The sequence below is a fragment of the Tiliqua scincoides genome, chromosome 6, assembly GCF_035046505.1.
Source record: "Tiliqua scincoides isolate rTilSci1 chromosome 6, rTilSci1.hap2, whole genome shotgun sequence".
NCBI classification, from domain to species: domain Eukaryota; kingdom Metazoa; phylum Chordata; class Lepidosauria; order Squamata; family Scincidae; genus Tiliqua; species Tiliqua scincoides.
Genome location: NC_089826.1, coordinates 20,449,104 through 20,459,582, shown reverse-complemented (window position 1 = coordinate 20,459,582; position 10,479 = coordinate 20,449,104).

The window sequence follows — 10,479 nt, the reverse complement described above, 5'->3', positions numbered from 1 at the left end:
GTCCTGGAGGCTTGCAGCTCCCTCTGATGTCCTCCGAGGCTTCTGTAAACAATCCTTCTCACCAATCAGCAGCTACTTCCCTTTTCACAGAAGTTTAAGGTTTGTTTATAGAAGCCTAGGAGGACATCGGAGGGGGCTGCAAGCCTCCAGGACCCTGCAGAAGGGCAACTCTGCCCACAAGGTGAGAAATTAGCTCCATGGCAGTGGCAGTGCTGTGATCTCTGTGTCACTGCCATTGGAGCAGGACCACTCCCTTTAAGGGGAAATGACCTGCTTCTGGTTCCCCTTGTGGGTCATGACCCACCAGTTTGGGAACCACTGACCTATATTAACGTGAATGGAGAAAACTGTACTTGTGTGAGAGGTTTATGCATGTACAATAGTAGTGTGGACATGGATCTTTGGAGCAGGGACATGAACTAAGGCAGCGGTTCTCAAACTCCAAGGGAGTTTGAGCCCTGCAGTAAGTTCTTGTGGGGGCAAGGGGGAGGCAGCAACGTGATCACCAGGAACTCATCACTTTGGATGGGTGCAGGAGTTTGGCTGGACTTAACAAAGCCTCCTGCAGCCTCCCAGGGGTGCAGGGAGCCCTGAGCAACCCTCCGCAGGGCTCCCTGACGCTTAAAAAGTGAAAGCGGAGTGATCACGCTCTATCGCCGCAAAACTGAAAGTGGAGCACGATTGCTCCGCTTTTACTTTTTAAGCTTTGGGGAGCCCTGTGGAGGGTTGCAAAGGGCTTCCTGCATCCCTGGAAGGGTGCTGCAGGGACTGGTAAGTACATGCTGGTCCCTGCGCTCCCCCCTTAGCGACATGATCTTGGGGATTGTGTCGCTGCCTCTCCCCTCTCCTTAAGGGGGCAGGGGCCAGGGCCCTCAGGCTGGGGTGTCGTGACATCCTAGTTTGAGGAGCCCTGAACTAAGGTTATCAGCTCAATATGCAGCCTTTTCTGTTTAAACATATATTTTAAACCTGAGGCACACTCAGGTTTAACCTGAGTTAAACATGTTTAAACCTGAGGCACACTATGTCCATCTGTCCGTGTATTGTTGATTCAGGTTGTCCAAGGCTCTCCGGAATGCAGGAAGGAATGTTTGCTAACCTTGCTACTTGAAATCCATAACCCAAGATGCCAACTGCTGATACTGAGGCTTTACAGATGCAAAACATATACATTATCACTGAACTACAGGCCCATGCCTATGATGCGTATATGTAGTTTTATAGTTACTTGTGTATATTTGTACACAGATTAAATTATAGCAAGAAGAATGCATTGCATTTTTGCATTTATATATACATACCTGATCCTGCATTGCTATAGATACACATTTTCCTTGCTATAATTTAGTTTTATGCCAATCTTATATTACTTGCACTCGAAAATGTGTGCATATGGTTTTTTGCAAATAATAATAAATACAGCTAGTTTGATATTGCAGGCAAGAACAGGAAGAAGGAAATACATGTCATATTTCTCTTCTACAGCTGTATGGAGGAAGTGTGCAATATTTATTACAAAACTATAAATATTTTCAACATAGCATACTAAGTAATGTTAACTACTTCTCTACTCTGAAGATGTGTGGTACTTGCCTTTGGACAGTGTCTAGGTGAAACTGGATTTTTCCTCATTCATTGTGAAAAAATTTCCTGGGAAAATAATAAAATTGTTTTATCAAACATTTTAATTGCCTCACAGTTTCTTCTGACAATCTTTTTAAAAAGCCATGGTGGTTGACAGATTTTCTTAACCAAGATTTATTAAACATTTCTCATACAAAACTCCTACAAGACAGGAATATGTGTATGATTTTAAGTCCAATGACAAGAAGAATTATAAATGTCAGTGACTATATGTGCTTATCAATTTTAAGAGGCATAAACTTTTCAAACCATCTAGTCCTGTGAGCCACTGAAAGCCAAAACAGATGGGTACAGGTGATCCGTGATCATATCTCCTGATATGTTTTTAAACAGAGCAGCTCGCGGATTAGGTGCTTCAATTTTGATTGCAGTAGCAGCACTGGGTGAAAGGGGTTTTTAACCTTTACTGTCATGCTGTTTCCCCCAATTTAAATTGGGAGGTACTTGTACTGAGCCTAGTTGTACTTCTGTAGCCATGCTAAAAGTAACTGGATGGGAGAAGGCAACTTTATTCAGAAAAACAGCAAGGATGGAATCGCTCTTTCTCTCTTCCAGTGCCATGGCCCTTTATGAAATGGAATTTTTTTTTTTTAAGTGTTGGCAGGTCAGAGTTCTTCTGAAAGATGCTAAGACATCAATTAGGAGGCAGCTGGAAATCAGAAGTTAGATGACAAATTAAGGGTCAAGAACTAACAAAAGACTTGTCAGGAGTCCACAGTTGGCCAGGTAAAGGTCCAGCCCAAACAGAAACCTTCTTATAGTTCTTCCTGTTTGGGGGGCCAATGGCCATCACATAACACTCGTCTTTCTATGGCAGTGGTTCCCAACCTTTAGAAGCCTGTGGACCACTGAGACAAAAATTGTGGTTGCATGTGGTCCACACCAATTTCATCTCCAAGTGGAATTTTATCAGGGGGTACAATGTTTCTTTTGGGCCCCTTTTCAAAGGGGGAGGGGAGGGATGAAACTGAGTGGGGGAGGGCATGATAGGTGTGGGCAGAACAGGGATGAGGAGGGGCAAAATGGCAGGGGGAGCAGGAAGAGGGCAACAGCAGAAAGAGTCTTTGGTGCCCCAGTCTACTCTGCTTCCCAATGTGGAGTGCAGGTCTACCTGCCCACACAATGTCAGCAGCTAGATTCAGTAATACAGAAAACCAAACACACTCCTAAAATTTTTAAAATATAAAAAATCATGGCCGAAAACTAGATCATCATATTTAGGCACATTAGAATGGAAAATGTCCTGTATGTTCCAAAATGTAGTTCTACTGCAGCTGTAGTTCCACAGCTGTCCTTGATACACTCCTTCGTAGTAAGCAGAGCCACAAGCCAAAAAGCTACTGTAGCAGGCCAGTTTCCTGCCATATTTAACAGTGTTCAGGAGCATCATGTATGCATTCCTTGGTCCAGCACATATGGCTTGCGGCAGTCACCATTCACCCAGCATCCCATGTGGGCAGCAAGTCCGGGTGAGGTTGGAAAATATACGATCCCAGGAAATTTTTGGTGGCTCTCCTTTGGCTCCTGGGCCCCCTTTTTGAACCTGGACCCAGATACAAATTACCCCCTGGGTCCTGCATGCAACCCTCACCTCTTCACACAAAAAATACAATTAAATTTGTAATAATTAGAGATTTATAAGATGTATCATTTATAGTGAAGATTTGTGGGTTGTTGCTTTTGTTGCTGGCTGTGGACAGTTCATTCTCTGCCCTCTCTGGTGGTCCGTGGGGGAGCACGCTGGATATGATCAAAGGTAATCTTTTTTCCCCTGAGATATCGTGGGCCAGTTCTCAGGGTCTCAGGGACCACCTGTGGTTCCCGGACCACAGATTGGGAACCAGTGCCCTATGGAAAGGCCTTGAGTTCATGTGGGGACATCCACCTGCTAGAAGGAACTCCTATCTCAGGAGAGGGACTGGAACAAGTAACAAGAGGACCCTCAACAGCAGTCTTACAATGCAGGTAGCTCACTGCACAAAGACACAGGCTAGGAAGCACACAAGATTGGTTTGGACCAGCAAGGACTTGTTTCTGCTGAATTTCCCCTGAGATAACACATAGTGCCATATTAGTGGAGTCTTCCCTGTATCTCCTAATGTTGGGTGTTGGAATCCTATTATTTATTTATATCCCACCTTTCTCTCCCATGGTGGAATATAAGCTGACACACATTCCATCTAGGCATTGACCAGACCAATGCCTGCTTTGTTTCAGTGGCTACTCACATGGCTTCAGATCACATCTTAGGACATGTCTCCTAAGGGAAACATTTCTGACGGGAAAGTTGACCTTAGCACTAGACACAAGACCTGCTCTTGTCCAGGCAAAGGCTTCCAGTGAGGGGGAAAACAACCCCCTCCTTCCAAGGAATCCTGGCTCTGTTGGCCTGGTAACAGCAGAGCCTTTCCCCTTTCCATTGACTTGCATATCCCAACTATGCTCCACACAGCTGGGCAAGTTCCAATACTGAAGAGAATTTCCATTATTTCTTCCTTAGAGACTCCTGTGCCAGTAAGAAGGACTTGGCTAGCGGTGAGCCTGGGTGCCCAGCCTGACTAGGCCTGTCTCTTCTGAAACAGCTCCTGAAGGTGACCAAAATATGATGATAGCAATATTTGACCCCACGGAGGTGCAAACGTAACTGGCTCACCGTCAAGTTGATGCCCACAGAGCAACTTTTCACACACACAGGAAGCTCATTTTGTTTTTCATAAACTATGATACTCAGACAGAAGTCTTGATACCTGTAAATGAGATATTGTTTAGCAAGCCATTCTTCTTTTTCCCCAAGCTTTTCTAGTCTGTGCCTACAAGACAGGCAATTTCTTCAGATCCATGAGAAGCAGAGAGAAGCCTGCCAGACACTGCAGGATCAATAACGCTATGAACATTAATAGTGCTGTAAAACTCTAATGACTCTTGGAACTTACTATTGGTCAATCTCGAAAGTAATTGGAAAATTAAAAAAAATTAAGTGGGCAATCTTGTGAGTGGTCTTCGGCATGCAATACCGTAGTGCCATAGTACACATAGTACACGTAGTACACATAGTGCCCATGTGAAGAGGGTTTACTGTTTTTTTTTATTACAGTCTTTGAGAAGTCCTGCAATGGGTATGGGATGAAGCCCTCAACTTTTTTCCCTAGAGAATATAGATTGAGATGGAGCATGGCCATTTTTTATTGATTCTGCATTTCAGCTGCACAGTGAAGTATAACCATGTTTACAGCAATTAGCCTTTAATTGGTCCTCCTGAAGTCACAGCCCTTCCCCGATGAAATGAGTTATGGTAGGAAGGGGAGTGGTGATGCTGGAACAAGACAAATGCCTCTTCTCTTCTGAATACAGAAGAAGTTGGATTCTTTGTTCCCATACACCTGGCTAATTAGACTTCTTCAGCATAGAAGTTACTTAAGTATAACTGTAAGGCACTGCTATTCAAACTGGGGCGTCGCGACGTCCCAGCCTGAGGGCCCTGGTCTCTGCCCCCTTAAGGGGCGGGGGCAACCTAGAGGTGGGGGGAAGGCAGTGGCGCGATTTTCAGGATTGCGCCGCTCAGGGGGCTGCAGGGGCTTGGGTGCACTTACCCAAGCCTCCTGCAGCCTCCCTGGGGTGCAGGGAGTCCGGTGCGTCTTCTGTCAGGGCTCCCCGCAGCAGGGAAAGTGGATGCGGAGCAATCGTGCTCCACTTCCGCTTTAGCGGGGGCAGGGCGCGATCGCTCCACATCCACTTTCCCTGCCGCGGGGAGCCCTCCCAGAGAGTTTGAGAACCACTGCTGTAAGGTAACAGGAGCTTACTGATGTCGATGACTCCCAGACTGAAGCCAGTAGGGATGGATAGTGTTATGGAACATAAGAGCACGACTGGATCAGGCCAAAGGCCCATCTAGTCCAGCTGCCTGTATCTCACAGTGGCCCACCAGATGCCTCAGGGAGCACACAAGACAACAAGAGACCTGCATCCTGGTGCCACTCCCTTGCACCTGGCAGTCAGAGATAGCCTACTTCTAAAACCAGGACGTTGCACATACCCTTCACAGTTTGTAACCTATGATGGACTTTTCTTCCAGAAGTCTATCCAATCACCTTTTAAAGGCATCTAGGCTAGGAGCCATCGCCACACCCTGTGGCAAGGAGTTCCACAGACTGATTTCATGCTGGGTAAAGAAATATTTTCTTTTCTCTGTTCTAACTCTCATGGCACTCAATTGTAGCGGGTGCACTGGTGTTGCGCAAGAGGGGAAAATAAAATCCCTCAATCCACTCTATCCACCCCCTGCATAATTTTATACGTCTCAATCAAGCGCCTTTTTTCTAGGCATTAGAAATGGCTCTTACAGAATGTTAGAATTTGTTCTGAATTATGCTGCTGTAGATTTGCCAGTGATTTAAATCAAAGAAAGAAGAGTGATGAGACAGGTCAGACTGACAAGATCCTGGAGAGAAGACCTTCAAGTGAAGATGAGATCTATATATAATCCCATTGTACAGCATAATCTGTAGTCATTCTTTAACTCACTAGAAGCCCCATTCAAGGAAGGTCCGTCTTGTTTACTTTCAGTTTTAAGGATCAACTTACATTTTATATTTTTTTCATCCTATTGGTATTTCATAGTATTTGATAGAAAATATTCAGTGGTATGTTACTATATTTGATAGTACAGTACTAGAAGCTTGCAGCCAAATTGGGTGGTGAGTTCAAAACAGCACATGAAAATCAGTCCCTGTTCCACAGTTTATTTCCATTTGCCACTCTGATCAAATTGTCTTGCTTCTGGATTGCTTGCCTTTAATTTCCCTAGGATGTCTTCTTCACATGCCTCCAAACACTGCTAAGCAAGTCGCTCCCTCCCAATCTCAGCTCCCCGTTGCAATATGATGACAATACTTACCTTACAGAGTTGTGAGGATTCTTCAAGATAAATCAAGTGAAGAGCTTTGCACACTCAGAAAGCAGTATCCAAATGCAAATATAAATATAGCTGAAACTTGATGTGCTTTGATACTTGGGCTTTGACATCTGGGAAAAACCCAATCAAGTGGCTATCAAGTCTAAAATACTCAAGTGGTTATATGCAACCCAGTGGTTGAATACAGACATCATGTAACCTGCCCAACCCCCTTGTAAAGGTATCTAGACCAGGTGCCATCACAACATCCTGCTTCTTCACTTGCATTGGTTTCCTTGCTCACACTGCATGTGTTGAACACAGGACTTCATTTCATCAAGTAATTCTTTTTTTCTTTCCCCTGCTAGTTTCAGAGGGACCATCTTCCAAAACATAGTTAAAGACACAGGAGGGGTGTGTGTGCATGTGTTGCTCCTGTTCTTGCCTGGCACTTCCTGTTTGGTTTTTCCTTCCAACAGATCCCCCCTAGAGCTCTTTGAAATGCCATTAACGTGATAATTTTAATCAGGGCAGCAAATCGTGGTTGGGGTGAGGGTTTGTGCAAAGGTAGGGAAAAAAATGGAGACCATTGGAGTTGCTGTGCTCAGCCTGTGCTTGCATGTACACAAAGTGTTCGAGCTTCATCATTTCCATTTGACTTGTGGCCAGATGAAGGAGCAAATTCCAGCTCCTTCTCCAAACATAAAAAGAAGCAGAAAGAGAGAGACGGGCCACAGGGGCAGACAAAACCTTGGATGGGGCTACCCTGTCTCTTCTTGTTTCAAGGACCCCCTAAGGACAGACAGGGAAAAGCGAGCCGTGACCAAGACTAGCTCAGGTAGACATCACTTCACTCTGCTTGGGTTGCTGAGGATGCCACTGTTGTATTCAATGGGGTTCACTCTCAAGAAAGTGTGTATAGGATGGATGCCCAAGCAGAGAGAGGTGATGGCAGGCATCTTCATCTCCTATGTCCACTTGCTGAGAAGCGAACCCTAAGATTTGACTCATATATTTACTTCCCCGGGGAAGAACAACATGTTTTGAGAGGGCCTGAGTGAATTACACCATTCTAGTGTGTACGTTTGTCACTTCTCCATCTCCCCCCCCCCAGCTTTTGGTTCATACATAGTGGGGGAGGGTATCCACTTCCTATAAACTGCTTCATGCAGACCCAGGAACAGCCAAAGATCAAAGAACACCCCAAGCAAAGAAGCTTTGGCATCCCCACTTATTTGTTCCAACTTCTGAATGCTTTATTGTTTATTCATAGCTCCTTTCATGACTTGGATGCAGAATCTGTAGGCATGATTTATCCCTGTCATATAAGATGATAAATGTGCAAGCAGAGATCTGTAAATCTGTATTATTCATGCTGTAGGTATGTAAATAAAAAACCAAATTTGTTCCCTATGATCACACAGTAGTGGTGACATTTTAACAGTAACTGAAATACCTGATGCCCCCTAAACTCAGTGCCCCAGGTAGCTGTCTAATAGCACAATCCTACTGGGCCGTCCCATTGGTGGAACTAGGGTTGCACCAGTCAGGTTGCATTACGGCAATTGCAAAGCTCACTCTGACACATCATGGAGGTGTGCAAACGCATGAAGGTGGAACACTAGCAGGAAGGCTGAAGTTTTCCTGCACATGCCAGTGGATCCCCCAGGACCTGCAAACAGATGTAAGTTGGTGGGGGAGGATGGGTGGAGTGGGATGGGGGATGTTGGAACAGAGTAGGGGAGGGTGAAACCAGGCAGCAATGGGGTGGGGAAAGGGAGAAATGGGGAAGCAACAGAAATGGGATAGGCAGATAGGCACTGGGAAGGGGGCAGATTCGACAACACCAGAGGCTGCTGAATCCTAACCTGCTCCTGGGGCTGATCTCATGGCACAGGTCTACATGGATGTGTGCCAGCTGTTTCACTGGTGCAGGTTCAAGTAGATTCCCTGCGCTTTGGAGGTTTACCCCCCAAGTAAGGGAACATCCTTATCCAGAAGAGACCTCTGCAACGGCCCTCCCACAGGATGCAGTGGTACCTCCCAACTCTGCACTGCTCTGTTTCCATTTTGGCACTGCTACATGAATGGGGGGGGGGGAGAATATGATTGGGCCCCGAGTCCTTTGCCTGTTAACCCAACCTTGTGCCAATACACTTATAATTATGCTTGAACTTGCAGGAGGGTTGCCAACGTTCTTTTCCCCACCCCTTGATTTAAAGGAGGATCCCTACAACAAATCTAGAGAATTCCTGCCTACAATGACTGATCCCCTAAGTGCAAACATATTGGGTAGGATCAAAGATAGTCCCAAATCCAAACATGGGGCCAAATCTATATGAGAAAGGACATAAATACAAAGTAACCTCATTCTGCTAATGTAATGGTAATGATCACAATTGCTATATTTACATACATTCACATGTTGTGGCAGCAGCTGTGCTAAATTCTGTAATTAATGTGAAGGCCATCTCTTGGCTTCTGATTTGTGAAATGGGAGAGTATTCAAGGATTCTTTTCTCTGAAAGCTGCTCCGTTTCCCTCAAGGCTGATGAATTATTGAGCTTGAGACTAAGGTGCTGTTGGTCATATCCTTTCAGCTACAGCAATAAGGGCAGGGGCATACTAGGAATATTATATGGGAGAAATTGGAAATTGCCCGGAATGTGTGTGCTGCGCACAGATATATCTTCTTTTATTGCTAAACTAAACATTGCATTACAATAGACAGAAAAAGACAAATTGATCTAATAAGAACTTCCAGTGGTATTTTAGAATGTATGAATAGGGCTGTGCCAGGATTCTTCAGCAGCACAGGGAGTGGAGCTCTGACAATGGGGGGGAAGTGAGAACAATTTCTGGGAGAATTCTGCTGAGCACTGCAACTGCCTCTCCCCACCCAAATCCCCCTTAGAAGGATGTTATATGATGAGATAGTGTCGTCCTGAGAGACATTCTTGAGGAGGTCTGCAGCTTTCTACTATAGCCACTGTTGTGATGCAGGTGCTAGCAGCAGCGAAATAAGAGAACAAGTCCTTTTATGGATTGGTAACTAGTGAAACTAGTAACTAGGCAGCAGAGAGTAGGAATAACTACTGTGCAACCTTGTTATCTGTGGTGATCAGTTCCAGGAACCCCACAGATACATGAATTCTTGCCACTTCTGGTTTGACACAGAAGGTGAGTCCATGTTGGCCAAGCTAGGATGGCGCGGGGGTCTGCAGGGGGAGTGGTAAAGGCAGGAGGGTGATGTTTTGGGGCAGGAGGAGGGCAGGTGGTGGGCGAGTGGGGGATGGGGTCAGGATCCACTTGTGCTGCATACTATCCCTGTTCCCGGGCAGCCCGGGGCAGCTCTGGCCAGCTTGGATCTGCACCTTTTCCTTAGGTGGCGCAGTTCCAAGTAGCCCCACTGGGGCTGCTACCACTTTACCTGGGGTAAGGGGAAGCAATTCCCCTTGCACCAGGCTGAGCTCCTCAGAAGGCCTGCCGGAGGCCTCATAAAATCACTTCCTGTTCGCTTGTCAAACCTGAAGTGCTTTTCTTCCAGTATCCATGGCATCTGCACCAAGTCAAATCCATGGATGCCGAATCCACAGATACCGGGGATGCATTGTAGGCAATTTTCATAAGAGGGATAAGAAGTTCTAGGATCTTCATTGTGCTTTTTAAGTTGTTCCTAAATGATATGGAATTAGAGATAAGCAGTGAGGCGGCCATGTTTGCAGATGACATCAAACTATTCAGGGTGGTGAAAACCAGAGTGGATTGTGAAGTGCACTAAAAGGACCTCTCCAGGTTGAGTGAATCAGCAAGCAAATGGCAAACACAGTTCAATGTCAATAAGTGTGAAGTGTTGCATATTGGGGCAACAACGACAACAAAAATCAACCTCACTTATGGGTACTACATTTAAAAAATCAACTTCACTATGGGTATACCCATAC